Here is a 14,174-nt window from a genome sequence, read left to right as displayed (position 1 = left end):
GAAGGGTTTCTGAGGGATGTTATTCTGGATTATCTCAATGAGAATAACTGTTTAACTCCATATCAGCATGGGTTTATGAGAAATCGCTCCTGTCAAACCAATCTAATCAGTTTTTATGAAGAGGTAAGCTATAGGCTGGACCACGGTGAGTCATTAGACGTGGTATATCTCGATTTTTCCAAAGCGTTTGATACCGTGCCGCACGAGAGGTTGGTACACAAAATGAGAATGCTTGGCCTGGGGGAAAATGTGTGTAAATGGGTTAGTAACTGGCTTAGTGATAGAAAGCAGAGGGTGATTATAAATGGTATAGTCTCTAACTGGGTCGCTGTGACCAGTGGGGTACCGCAGGGGTCAGTATTGGGACCTGTTCTCTTCAACATATTCATTAATGATCTGGTAGAAGGTTTACACAGTAAAATATCGATATTTGCAGATGATACAAAACTATGTAAAGCAGTTAATACAAGAGAAGATAGTATTCTGCTACAGATGGATCTGGATAGGTTGGAAACTTGGGCTGAAAGGTGGCAGATGAGGTTTAACAATGATAAATGTAAGGTTATACACATGGGAAGAAGGAATCAATGTCACCATTACACACTGAATGGGAAACCACTGGGTAAATCTGACAGGGAGAAGGACTTGGGGATCCTAGTTAATGATAAACTTACCTGGAGCAGCCAGTGCCAGGCAGCAGCTGCCAAGGCAAACAGGATCATGGGGTGCATTAAAAGAGGTCTGGATACACATGATGAGAGCATTATACTGCCTCTGTACAAATCCCTAGTTAGACCGCACATGGAGTACTGTGTCCAGTTTTGGGCACCAGTGCTCAGGAAGGATATAATGGAACTAGAGAGAGTACAAAGGAGGGCAACAAAATTAATAAAGGGGATGGGAGAACTACAATACCCAGATAGATTTGCGAAATTAGGATTATTTAGTCTAGAAAAAAGACGACTGAGGGGCGAACTAATAACCATGTATAAGTATATAAGGGGACAATACAAATATCTCACTGAGGATTTGTTTATACCAAGGAAGGTGACGGGCACAAGGGGGCATTCTTTGCGTCTGGAGGAGAGAAGGTTTTTCCACCAACATAGAAGAGGATTCTTTACTGTTAGGGCAGTGAGAATCTGGAATTGCTTGCCTGAGGAGGTGGTGATGGCGAACTCAGTCGAGGGGTTCAAGAGAGGCCTGGATGTCTTCCTGGAGCAGAACAATATTGTATCATACAATTATTAGCTTCTGTAGAAGGACGTAGATCTGGGGATTTATTATGATGGAATATAGGCTGAACTGGATGGACAAATGTCTTTTTTCGGCCTTACTAACTATGTTACTATGTTACACGTTATTTACATGCCTCTTTGCAATAAATATTATGTTGGTTGCACATCTCGCATGCTTAAAATTTTCTATTTTTTCATAAATATTTTTCAGTGCTGGATTTTTTTTCCTTGTGGTTCTACAGCTTGGTGCTGGACAAGCGTCGTTTTCCGTGTACCGATTATGCTTTCCTGTATTCATGACAACTATGATGAGCTGATATTTTGTCTTTTTTTCTACATACAGTAGTTTGAAGACAGAACAGTGGCAGAAAGTGTTGGATGAAGCAAGCTGCCTCGTTACCCAAAACAAGGCGGTATAAGGCCAACCCCTAAGGAAGCAGCGGCATAGAAGAAGGCGGTCACTTCCTGGATGAAAAAAATACACTCTTTCTGCATAGCCTGTGTAAGCTATGGATCAAAATTTTATAAAGTAGCACTGTACTTTTTGGTGGCACTACAACTCCCAGCAATCTACAACGTGCAGTACTCCTACTGACGCAGCCATCAGTTAATTTAGCCTGATCACAGTGTCTGAGATTGAGTAAACCTGAGGATACAGAAGAAATATTCATTTTTTCCCTACATTAGCCTGCCTGTTGTGTACGCCGCCGAGTGCCAGAGAACTAGTGAAGCCAGCCTGCTTCCGTATGTGAATCATTGCTCAAGCAGCCTGCTTCTTACTGAACTGTGGTTTTCCTCTATATGAAGAACAGAAAACACTGAAATACTCAGTCTGGGGTACACATGCTGACAGCGAGACGAAGGAGCAGATAGCCTTTGGAAAATTAGAATATTCTACAAGAAGTATCTGTAAGTATTTAAATGTTGTATCTTCATCCTGATTTGTTCCCTGAGTGTTTGACATTGAGGAGGATGAATAGCGGCTTCATATGTGGCACAGGGTAAAATCTCCGTCCTTGCACAGAGCAACTAAATATAGCAGCATGTCTAAATGGTAATTAATAATCCGGGCTGCGCAGCCAGAATTTCTTCTTGGAGATACCGATGTCATTTTTCTTTGTCGGTTAAAAGGGCCTTTTTGAATGTTACATTCTCAATACATTGAAATCTAGCAAAAAATATATATATTTTTTTGTACTGTTTTGGTTGCTTTTGCCGCCTACTTTTTATTTTTGGGTCTGCAGTTTGTGAAATTAATCTGATTTCGAATATATGAGGCTATATTACCCTTTGATTTTAACAGGGTTCGTTCGGGTTTCTATATTTTTTACAGCAAAAATGATCTAATCTTGTTGTATAAAATACCAGAAAGGCCAAGAAAACAACAGTGTGAACATAGTCTTACATTGCATGGTCTCAGATCATAAAGCATTGTATAGTGTTATGTTTCTACACCTGGAGCCCTTTACATTTGTAATTACATTGCCTGAATTAATTTATTAAGAAGGCAGACACATAGAGATTAATTTATAAAATGCCTATCACGTATATGCCGGTGGCTTATGTTCATGTTATCCACAGGTCGACATACTTATTCTGGCATACTCGTACTCATGATTGGGTCCCAGATTTGGAGGGATACACATAGTGTATTTTTTGTTTTTACTGTAATTTTTTTTGCTACTTCTAGTTCCAATATTGGAATATATCAATATTGAAATATTTCTTCATTGGCAATTAAAGTTCTTCAATTAATATTTAAGAAGGATTTCCCTACGAAAGAATTAGGAAAGGTTTTCCAAATCTTTCAGAATTAATATTTTTTTGGGGCTCTAATTATATGATTTGTGCATATAGTCATTAAATGTCTGTGTACATAAGCCCATGAACAGAGATCCAGAGAGACGGAAAAAAACAACTTACAAAAAGTTGTATGAATAATATCCTTTAATTAATGAAATCTTTTCAGTCTGTTTATAGCTGCACACTTCCCTTTATAAATCAGCCATTTCTGCACTTCTACTTTTGTGTGGTCTCTGCAGCACATTGCCTTTTCTGCAGTTTTTTTTTTACAGGTTATTGTTATTGGGGTTGCATTCAATATTTACTTATAAGGTCCTCTAGGAAATCTCAAGAATATTTACCCTGAAGGGATTCAGCCATTTTGGTCCTTGAGGCATATCTCCCAACTTGGAAAGAGAGACGCAAATTGTGACACAAGCAGAGACAAATAATTTATCTTTTTTACATTGATCCACGTTTCCAACCTCGCACAATCCTTTATATGCATCCACATAGAAATAACGCAAATCAAGCTCCTTAGTCTTCACACACAGTACATTATCCATTTTGTGACCACCAGACAATATGACCTCTCCACACAGTATGATGCCCCCACAATGTATTCCTCTACACCAGGGGTGGGGAATCTTTTTTTCTGCCAAGGGCCATTTGGATATTTATACCATCCTTTAGGGGCCGTACAAACTCCGCTCACAAAGTACATCCTGACTCTGGCACTGGTTTCAGGACGTAATCTTTTATTGCATGCCCTTCAGTAGTGAACACTGCATGTGTGTACTAACAGAGCAAGAAGAAATTAATAAGCTGGTTGTAATCAAAATATACAGTTAGGGCCAGAAATATTTGGACAGTGACACAAGTTTTGTTATTTTAGCTGTTTACAAAAACATGTTCAGAAATACAATTATATATATAATATGGGCTGAAAGTGCACACTCCCAGCTGCAATATGATAGTTTCCACATCCAAATCGGAGAAAGGGTTTAGGAATCATAGCTCTGTAATGCATAGCGTCCTCTTTTTCAAGGGACCAAAAGTAATTGGACAATGGACTCTAAGGGCTGCAATTAACTCTGAAGGCGTCTCCCTCGTTAACCTGTAATCAATGAAGTAGTTAAAAGGTCAGGGGTGGATTCCAGGTGTGTGGTTTTGCATTTGGAAGCTGTTGCTGTGAGCAGACAACATGCGGTCAAAGGAACTCTCAATTGAGGTGAAGCAGAACATCCTGAGGCTGAAAAAAAAGAAAAAATCCATCAGAGAGATAGCAGACATGCTTGGAGTAGCAAAATCAACAGTTGGGTACATTCTGAGAAAAAAGGAATTGACTGGTGAGCTTGGGAACTCAAAAAGGCCTGGGCGTCCACGGATGACAACAGTGGTGGATGATCGCCGCATACTTAATTTGGTGAAGAAGAACCCGTTCACAACATCAACTGAAGTCCAGAACACTCTCAGTGAAGTAGGTGTATCTGTCTCTAAGTCAACAGTAAAGAGAAGACTCCATGACAGTAAATACAAAGGGTTCACATCTAGATGCAAACCATTCATCAATACCAAAAATAGACAGGCCAGAGTTAAATTTGCAGAAAAACACCTCAAGAAGCCAGCTCAGTTCTGGAAAAGTATTCTATGGACAGATGAGACAAAGATCAACCTGTACCAGAATGATGGGAAGAAAAAAGTTTGGAGAAGAAAGGGAACGGCACATGATCCAAGGCACACCACATCCTCTGTAAAACATGGTGGAGGCAACGTGATGGCATGGGCATGCATGGCTTTCAATGGCACTGGGTCACTTGTGTTTATTGATGACATAAGAGCAGACAAGAGTAGCCGGATGAATTCTGAAGTGTACCGGGATATACTTTCAGCCCAGATTCAGCCAAATGCTGCAAAGTTGATTGGACGGCGCTTCATAGTACAGATGGACAATGACCCCAAGCATACAGCCAAAGCTACCCAGGAGTTCATGAGTGCCAAAAAGTGGAACATTCTGCAATGGCCAAGTCAATCTCCAGATCTAAACCCAATTGAGCATGCATTTCACTTGCTCAAATCCAGACTTAAGACGGAAAGACCCACAAACAAGCAAGACCTGAAGGCTGCGGCTGTAAAGGCCTGGCAAAGCATTAAGAAGGAGGAAACCCAGCGTTTGGTGATGTCCATGGGTTCCAGACTTAAGGCAGTGATTGCCTCCAAAGGATTTGCAACAAAATATTGAAAATAAAAATATTTTGTTTGGGTTATGTTTATTTGTCCAATTACTTTTGACCTCCTAAAATGTGGAGTGTTTGTAAAGAAATGTGTACAATTCCTACATTTTCTATCAGATATTTTTGTTCAACCCTTCAAATTAAACGTTACAATCTGCACTTGAATTCTGTTGTAGAGGTTTCATTTCAAATCCAATGTGGTGGCATGCAGAGCCCAACTCGCGAAAATTGTGTCACTGTCCAAATATTTCTGGCCCTAACTGTACCTCCCTGCCCAGGAATGCGGACCCTGAGAATCTGCTCGGGGGGCCTGATAAAAGGTAATCGAGGGCTGTAAATGTCCCTGGGGCCTGAGGTTCCCCACCTCTGCTCTACACAGTATGATGTCCCCACAATGTATTCCTCTACACAGTATGATGTCCCCAAAGTGCTCCCCCTACACAGTATGATGTCCCGACAATGTATTCCTCTACACAGTATGATGTCCCCACAATGTATTCCTCTACACATTATGATGTCCCCACAATGTATTCCTCTACACAGTATGATGTCCCCAAAGTGCTCCCCCTACACAGTATGATGTCCCGACAATGTATTCCTCTACACAGTATGATGTCCCCACAATGTATTCCTCTACACAGTATGATGTCCCCAAAGTGCTCCCCCTACACAGTATGATGTCCCCACAATGTAGTCCTCTACACAGTATGATGTCCCCAAAGTGCTCCCCTGCACAATAGATTCCATCAAAGTTTCCCCCACCCTCACACAGTATTTGTCCCAGACATTAAAAAAATCTTACAGAATGATGCCCCCAGAATACCCCTCAGATAAAGTAGAGATAGAGACATGCCACCTACCCAGATCTGGGAATGTCCAGCTGGATCCAGGACTTTTTGGACGCCGGCTTCTGCGATCTTTTTGTGGAACAAGGTGAATTATTTAATGGCACAAACCTTTATTTTTTAAGCAGGTGGAAAAAGGTTTAATTCTGCTGTTTAATATTTAGGTTTTTTCCATGTGTAGCCATTTGGCTCCAGCTGTAGATATTAAGGGTAGTGCGTAGCAAAAGTGGAATGTGTGTATTCATTAATTGCAGAGTGCTGTTGTATAGTGTATGTATATACCAAATAAATTAGACATCAGTGTAATAAATCCCTAAATTGTTATACTTTCTCACTGTCACAGCACAATGGCGCAGTCAGCAGGCCGTATAAATCTAAGTGAGATCGGACCGCAATGCACAGACTGGCCGACACCTCTCCTGACTAGAGCGTGACAGCTTTATGTATTTCTGACTGCTCCCTAATGCAAGTAAATGGGGCCACATTTATATTGCAATTTAGCATACAACGATGTTTTTGGCCGCACCCCCACACCATCACACCTCCTCCTCAATGCTTCACGGTGGGAACCAGGCATATAGAGTCCTTCCGTTCACCTTTTCTGCGTCGCACAAAGACACAGTGGTTGGAACCAAAGATCTTAAATTTGGACTCATCAGACCAAAGCACAGATTTCCACTGGTCTAATGTCCATTTATTGTGTTCTTTAGCCTAAAGAAGTCTCTTCTGCTTGTTGCCTGTCCTTAGCAGTGGTTTCCTAGCAGCTATTTTACCATGAAGGCCTGCTGCACAAAGTCTCCTCTTAACAGTTGTTGTAGAGATGTGTCTGCTGCAAGAACTATGTGTGGCATTGACCTGGTCTCTAATCTGAGCTGCTGTTAATCTGCGAGTTCTGAGGCTGGTGACTTGGATAAACTTATCGTCAGAAGCAGAGGTGACTCTGGGTCTTCCTTTCCTGGGGCGGTCCTCATGTGAGCCAGTTTCTTTGTAGCGCTTGATGGTTTTTGCCACTGCACTTTCAAAGTTTTCCAATTTTTCCAACTGACTGACCTTCATTTCTTAAAGTAATGATGGCCACTTGTTTTTCTTTACTTAGCTGCTTTTTTTCTTGCCATAATACAAATTGTAACAGTCTCTTAAGTAGGACTATCAGCTGTGTATCCACCAGACTTCTGCACAACACAACTGATGGTCCCAACCCCATTTATAAGGCAAGAAATCCCACTTATTAAACCTAACAGGGCCCACCTGTGAAGTGAAAACCATTCCTGGTGACTACCGTACCTCTTGAAGCTCATCAAGAGAATGCCAAGAGTGTACAAGGCAGTCATCAAAGCAAAAGGTGGCTACTTTGAAGAACCTAGAATATAAGACATAATTTCAGTTGTTTCACACTTTTTGGTTAAGTATATAATTCCACATGTGTTAATTCATAGTTTTGATGCCTTCAGTGTGAATGTACAATTTTCATAGTCATGAAAATACAGAAGAATCTTTAAATGAGGTGTGTCCAAAACTATATGTTTTCACGAATATATGAGGCCATTGATCCATTATATGTCCATTTTGCAAGCCAGCTACAAAATCTTGCCATACAGATGACATACGGATGTCACACGGATACTTTGATGAGAAAAAAATTGCATCCTCGCATTGCACACGGATGACATACAGATCACTGTCCAGGAACATTTCCGGCCGTGAAAAACGGACCGATTTTTATTTATTTATTTATTTTTATACAGTACAGACCGAAAGTTTGGACACACCTTCTCATTTAAAGATTTTTCTGTATGTTCATGATTATGAAAATTGTACATTCACACTGAAGGCATCAAAACTATGAATTAACACATGTGGAATTATGTACTTAACAAAAAGTGTGAAACAACTGAAATTTTGTCTGATATTCTAGGTTCTTCAAAGCAGCCACCTTTTGCTTTGATGACTGCTTTGCACACTCTTGGGATTCTCTTGATGAGCTTCAAGAGGTAGTCACCGGACAATCTTGAAGGAATTCCCAGAGATGCTTGGCACTTGTTGACCCTTTTGCCTTCACTCTCCGGTCCAGCTCACCCCCAAACCATCTCGATTGGTGACTGTGAGGCCAGGTCATCTGACGTAGCACCCCATCACTCTCCTTCTTGGTCAAATAGCCCTTACACAGCCTGGAGGAGTGTTTGGGGTCATTGTCCTGTTGAAAAATAACTGATGGTCCAACTAAACGCAAACCGGATGGAATAGCATGTCGCTGCAAAATGCTGTGGTAGCCATGCTGGTTCAGTATTTTGAATAAATCCCCAACAGTGTCACCAGCAAAGCACCCCCAAACCATCACACCTCCTCCATGCTTCACGGTGGGAACCAGGCATGTAGAGTCCATCCGTTCACCTTTTCTGTGTTGCACAAAGACACGGTGGTTGGAACCAAAGATCTCAAATTTGGACTCATCAGACCAAAGCACAGATTTCCACTGGTCTAATGTCCATTCCTTGTGTTCTTTAGCCTAAACAAGTATGTTCTGCTTGTTGCCTGTCCTTAGCAGTGGTTTCCTAGCAGCTATTTTACCATGAAGGCCTGCTGCACAAAGTCTCCTCTTAACAGTTGTTGTAGAGATGTGTCTGCTGCTAGAACTGTGTGGCATTGACCTGGTCTCTAATCTGAGCTGCTGTTAACCTGCAATTTCTGAGGCTGGTGAATCGGATAAAATTATTCTCAGAAGCAGAGGTGACTCTGGGTCTTCCTTTCCTGGGGCGGTCCTCATGTGAGCCAGTTTCTTTGTAGCGCTTAATGGTTTTTGCCACTGCACTTGGGGACACTTTCAAAGTTTTCCCAATTTTCCGGGCTGACTGATCTTCATTTCTTAAAGTAATGATGGACACTCGTTTTTCTTTACTTAGCTGCTTGATGGTTGATGGTGGCTTGATGGTGGCTTGATGGTTTTTGCCACTGCACTTTCAAAGTTTTCCAATTTTTCCAACTGACTGACCTTCATTTCTTAAAGTAATGATGGCCACTTGTTTTTCTTTACTTAGCTGCTTTTTTTCTTGCCATAATACAAATTGTAACAGTCTCTTAAGTAGGACTATCAGCTGTGTAATCTGCGAGTTCTGAGGCTGGTGACTTGGATAAACTTATCGTCAGAAGCAGAGGTGACTCTGGGTCTTCCTTTCCTGGGGCGGTCCTCATGTGAGCCAGTTTCTTTGTAGCGCTTGATGGTTTTTGCCACTGCACTTGGGGACACTTTCAAAGTTTTCCCAATTTTCCGGGCTGACTGATCTTCATTTCTTAAAGTAATGATGGACACTCGTTTTTCTTTACTTAGCTGCTTTTTTCTTGCCATAATACAAATTGTAACAGTCTATTCAGTAGCACTATCAGCTGTGTATCCACCAGACTTCTGCATAACACAACTGATGGTCCCAACCCCATTTATAAGGCAAGAAATCCCACTTATTAAACCTGACAGGGCACACCTGTGAAGTGAAAACAATTCCTGGTGACTACCGTACCTCTTGAAGCTCATCAAGAGAATGCCAAGAGTGTGCAAGGCAGTCATCAAAGCAAAAGGTGGCTACTTTGAAGAACCTAGAATATAAGACATAATTTCAGTTGTTTCACACTTTTTTGTTAAGTATATAATTCCACATGTGTTAATTCATAGTTTTGATGCCTTCAGTGTGAATGTACAATTTTCAGTCATGAAAATACAGAAAAATCTTTAAATGAGAAGGTGTGTCCAAACTTTTGGTTCTATACTGTGTATATATATATATATATATATATATATATATATATATATATATATATATATATATATATATATATATATATATATATATATATATATATATATATATATATATTGTAAATATGTTTTCACGAATATATGAGGCCATGGATCCATTATATGTCCATTTTGCAAGCCGGCTACAAAATCTTGCCATACGGATGACATACGGATGTCACACGGATATTTCGATGAGAAAAAAAATTGCATCCTCGCATTGCACACGGATGACATACAGATCACTGTCCAGGACCATTTCTGCAAATTCCGGCTGTGAAAAACGGACCGATATTTATTTATTTATTTTTTTTTATACGTTGTGTGACGCTGGCCTAATTGTGGAACACAAATGTGCATGACAGCAACACTCCTTCACGCAGGCCATGCAGCATGAACAGGTCCTGCACCAAAATGTTACTTTATGGCGAGCACAATCACATATAAGAGCATTACAAATAGTCCCTTGTATCTTTCTGGCAGAACTGGACAGATTAGTTACTGAGCACTCTAGGAAAGGTGATTAATCTCCAGCTTTTCATTTTGTTCTTTTAGGATATTATGCTCCAAAATCCACTTGACATTCTTTCCCCCCACAAAATGCTTCCCAGTGTTTCCAGTTGTAAATTCATGCAGTCATTTGATTTTTATCCTGCAGATTAAAAAAAAAAAAAAAAGAGTCACTTATTGAAGCCTTGTCTGTGCAGATTTCTTCCAGAATCCATGGTGAGAAGCTACTAATGGATTGGTCTATTAAATTGGGTTAGTCTAAGTGTGCGCTCACGACTGGTAAGATGTAAGTCTGCAGAAATTCCAAGAGGTCAATTTTGAACTTTAGCAGTGGATTCTGCTACAAATATGCACCAGATTTTTCTGACCTGAAAAATCTTTGTAAACAATGCCTTATAGTCTGTGGTCTGACTCTTCTCATATTTAAAGGATGTGTCAATTTAATCCTAAATTTACTAAGGGAGATTGGTCCCAGGCACTGGGGAGGAAAAATATTTCTACATGTTAATTGGGGTGAGCTGTACTTTGGAGAGATTCCTGGATGCCCAAAGCTATTTGCAAAAACGCTACACACAAGTACAAAAAAAGTTCTTTAAAAGTTTTTAAAAGCATATTTGGCCCCGGGCTGCCGTTTGACCTTAAAATTTTTTGTAAGCCCTGTTGCTGCTCGTTAAATGATGTCTGTGTCACCCCTTTTTTTGCTTTGTATAATATTGTGCATCAATTGAAACATTTCTAGAATACATGCTTCTTTCATTTTATGCAAATACTTTTGAAGAATTTGTACTCAGAAGTTTTCTGCTTTACATCAGAATAATTGATTAAAAGCACTTTGGAAATACAGAGCTGAACAGTTATCTCATTTGTACGGTAGTACGCTGGAAAATTGCTGATTTAGGGATGCAATCTATCGAGACGATGCTGATAACAGACACTCATGATGTTGCTTATCACTTTATTTTGATAAAGTGTACTAAAAATGTAAAAATGGAAAAAAAAGTTGCAACTTTTTTACTATAGCAATTTACAATAGGTGATAACTTTCCGAGTGCTGGAGATCTTCTAACTGGGATAAGAAAAGATCACGAAAACTGGGTCTTGTATGCATATTAATTGAAGTCGTGGTTGAGATAATCAAGTACAGTACAACTTCAGCTCCATCCAGTCATTCATACGGTACTAGTATACTTGTGATTAGTGGGGTCTAAGCAGTCAGACACCCAACATCTATGGATAGGTGATATGTTTTAATTTACGCCACGCCAATACTGCTCCATTTTTCACAGAATGCAGGATCAAAGCCATCGTATTCTGCAATTCTTCCATCAGAACATTACATGGTCGCTTTATATCAGGGGTGGGGAACCTCAGGCCCCAGGGCCATTTATGGCCCTTGATGACCTTTAATCAGGCCCCCAAGCAGATTCTCAGGGACCGCATTCTTGGGCAGGGAGGTGTATTTTGATTCCAACCAGCTTGTTAATTTCTTCTTGGTCTGTTAGCACACACATGCAATGTTCACTACTGAACACTGAAGGGCATGCAATGAAAGATTACGTCCTGAAACCAGTGCCAGAGTCAGGGTGTACTTTATGGGCAGAGTTTGTATGGCCCCCGCAGGATGGTATAAATATCCAAATGGCCCTTGGCAGAAAAAAGAATCCCCACCCCTGCTCTATATGATCAAAGACCATAACTGTTGTAAACTATAAATGCATGTAATATTCAGTTGTGCGCAAAAGTTTACATACCCGGCAGAATTTTTGCTTTCTTGGCCTTTTTTCAGAGAATGTGGATGATAACACCAAAACTTTTTCTCCACTCATGGTTGGGTGAAGCCATTTATTGTTAAGCTGCTGTGTTTTCTCTTTTTAAATCACACAAGGTTGCAGTCTCGCTACCTTTTACTGGTAGTAGGCAGCCATAGTCCAGGGTACGGATCACAGGTGATGGTGCAGTCCGGCCAGCCTGGAAAAGTGATTTGGAGATCCCCCTAGCCAGGTGGGGTTGGAAGCCTTTCTTACTGTGCTGTGTTGTAGTTCCTTGCTGCCTAAGGCTTCACACAAGGTCCTCACTTTCTCTCTGTCCCTTTAGGTAGGACACTACCTGCATGGCAGGCAACTCGAGCCTTTTTACAGGTGTCTCTAAGATGACTCCGGGCTCTATGTGCTACAGTGCCTTCGGGTGTAATGGTGGACAGGCGACTTGCAATCTCCTGTCTGCCAGTTTCTGCTGTGGGGCATACAGTTACCACCACAACCTCGGTCTTCCGGCCACCTGTTTCCTGCGCTTCAGCGTGGAGGAAGCTCAGTCGCAGCTCCCCTCCAGCTCTTTACTTCTCCTTTACTCCTTCCTCCTTCACACTCTCTACAATCTGCTCTGTTCCTCTCTTCTCTTCCCCGGAGTTGCAGAAACACGTGTCTGCATGGCCCAAACTTTCCTCACAGGAGCTGCAGTACCTCACATCTGCGCTGCTCCAGCTCTCTCCCTGACTCTTTCAGACAGAGTGACGAACTCCTCCTCCAGCCAAAATATATATAGGGAAGCCACCCACAAACTGGATCAGAGCTCCCCCTTCTGGCCTGGAGTCAGAACAGTGTTGTATGCATGTGTTACCTTCTAAAGTGCTAAAGGGATCTTTCCTCGCTTCCAGACATGGCATCACCCTCCCCGTGAGGGAGGCAATACCACTGCAACAATCGGTTACCCGTGGAGTTACACAACCCAAACCCACCCCCATTATATCCAGTACTTAGATATTGCAAAACATTTTTGAAAACCGGTAACAGGTTATGTAAACTTTTTCTTCCCTTTATAGGAGGTTATTTTTTGCTTTAATCGTTGCTGGAACATATATTACAAGTGCAAAACATTAGCTTTACCAAAAAATATAGAACTCTCTGTAATACCAAATATTACTTGTGCATTCTGTCTGACATATAAACTATGATGTATTTTCCCTTTTACAGGTGTTCTTTTCTAGCAATATTAAAGATTAACACTTTGTTAAACAAAGTGCAACAAGGTCAACATTTTCTAAACTGAGGTAGTGCAGCATTTAAAAGGAGCAAACATTCAAGTATTTCAACATCACATTAACAAAGTCTTTATTATATCATATAATATAATAATTATTCAGCAAGTTGTGAGGCTCCTCTCACCAACAACAGTAGCATGGGGGTCCCGCTCCAAACCCCCAACGTAGGTGTTGGGCGTGCTGCAAGGCATCACTGGTCTCCTCTCTGGACCACTTCTTCAGCTATGCCAAACGGGTTTTTGTTCTTGGTCACTTTAAGGCAATAACTTTAGTGCAAACAATAAACAGTTTCTTCATGTGTTATATGTAAAACCAGTAGAAAGCACCTTAAGAAGTGCCAACTATTTACATGACAGTTCCGACCACTCACTGTCCATGGCTTCAGTGTCTCTTTAAACAAATCAACTTTTCAAACAGAAACCTTGCCAGGTTAAATGAACTTTCAACTTACAGTCTAATCCCGATGTTTCCAGGGGTATACCTGGACATTTCAGTCTCCTTGCCGGGAGTTCAGTCTTATGCCAGGTAAAACAAAAAGTTGTACAATCAATGGAAGCCAATGCCAAATGTTCAAAAAAATAATCAATACATCTTTATTTAGTAATCACATTAAAAGAATACAAATAGAGATACAAATGCAAAAAATAGTACCGCCATATACAAGTATGCATCAATATGAAAAGTATATACTCAAGGTCCTTTAAATAAATATCTAGTGAAGTTACAGATTGAATGTGTATA

At 40.7% G+C, this 14,174-nt stretch overlaps 1 protein-coding gene across 5 annotated transcripts in view; it reads left to right on the top strand.

Moving 5' to 3' along the window:
* LOC138672775 (cytospin-B-like) overlaps window positions 1–14,174 on the top strand; it is a 461,361-nt gene that overhangs the window by 77,277 nt on the left and 369,910 nt on the right. For all 5 annotated transcript variants that reach the window (XR_011319773.1, XM_069761119.1, XM_069761120.1 and 2 more), the window contains exon 2: window positions 1,582–2,147. The gene's annotated coding sequence lies outside the window, so the exon portion shown is untranslated. The remainder of the gene's footprint in view (window positions 1–1,581; window positions 2,148–14,174) is intronic.

This window comes from Ranitomeya imitator, chromosome 3 (assembly GCF_032444005.1).
Source record: "Ranitomeya imitator isolate aRanImi1 chromosome 3, aRanImi1.pri, whole genome shotgun sequence".
Lineage (NCBI taxonomy): Eukaryota > Metazoa > Chordata > Amphibia > Anura > Dendrobatidae > Ranitomeya > Ranitomeya imitator.
Note: the sequence above shows the minus strand (reverse complement) of the source record. Positions and strands in the feature narration are given on the sequence as shown.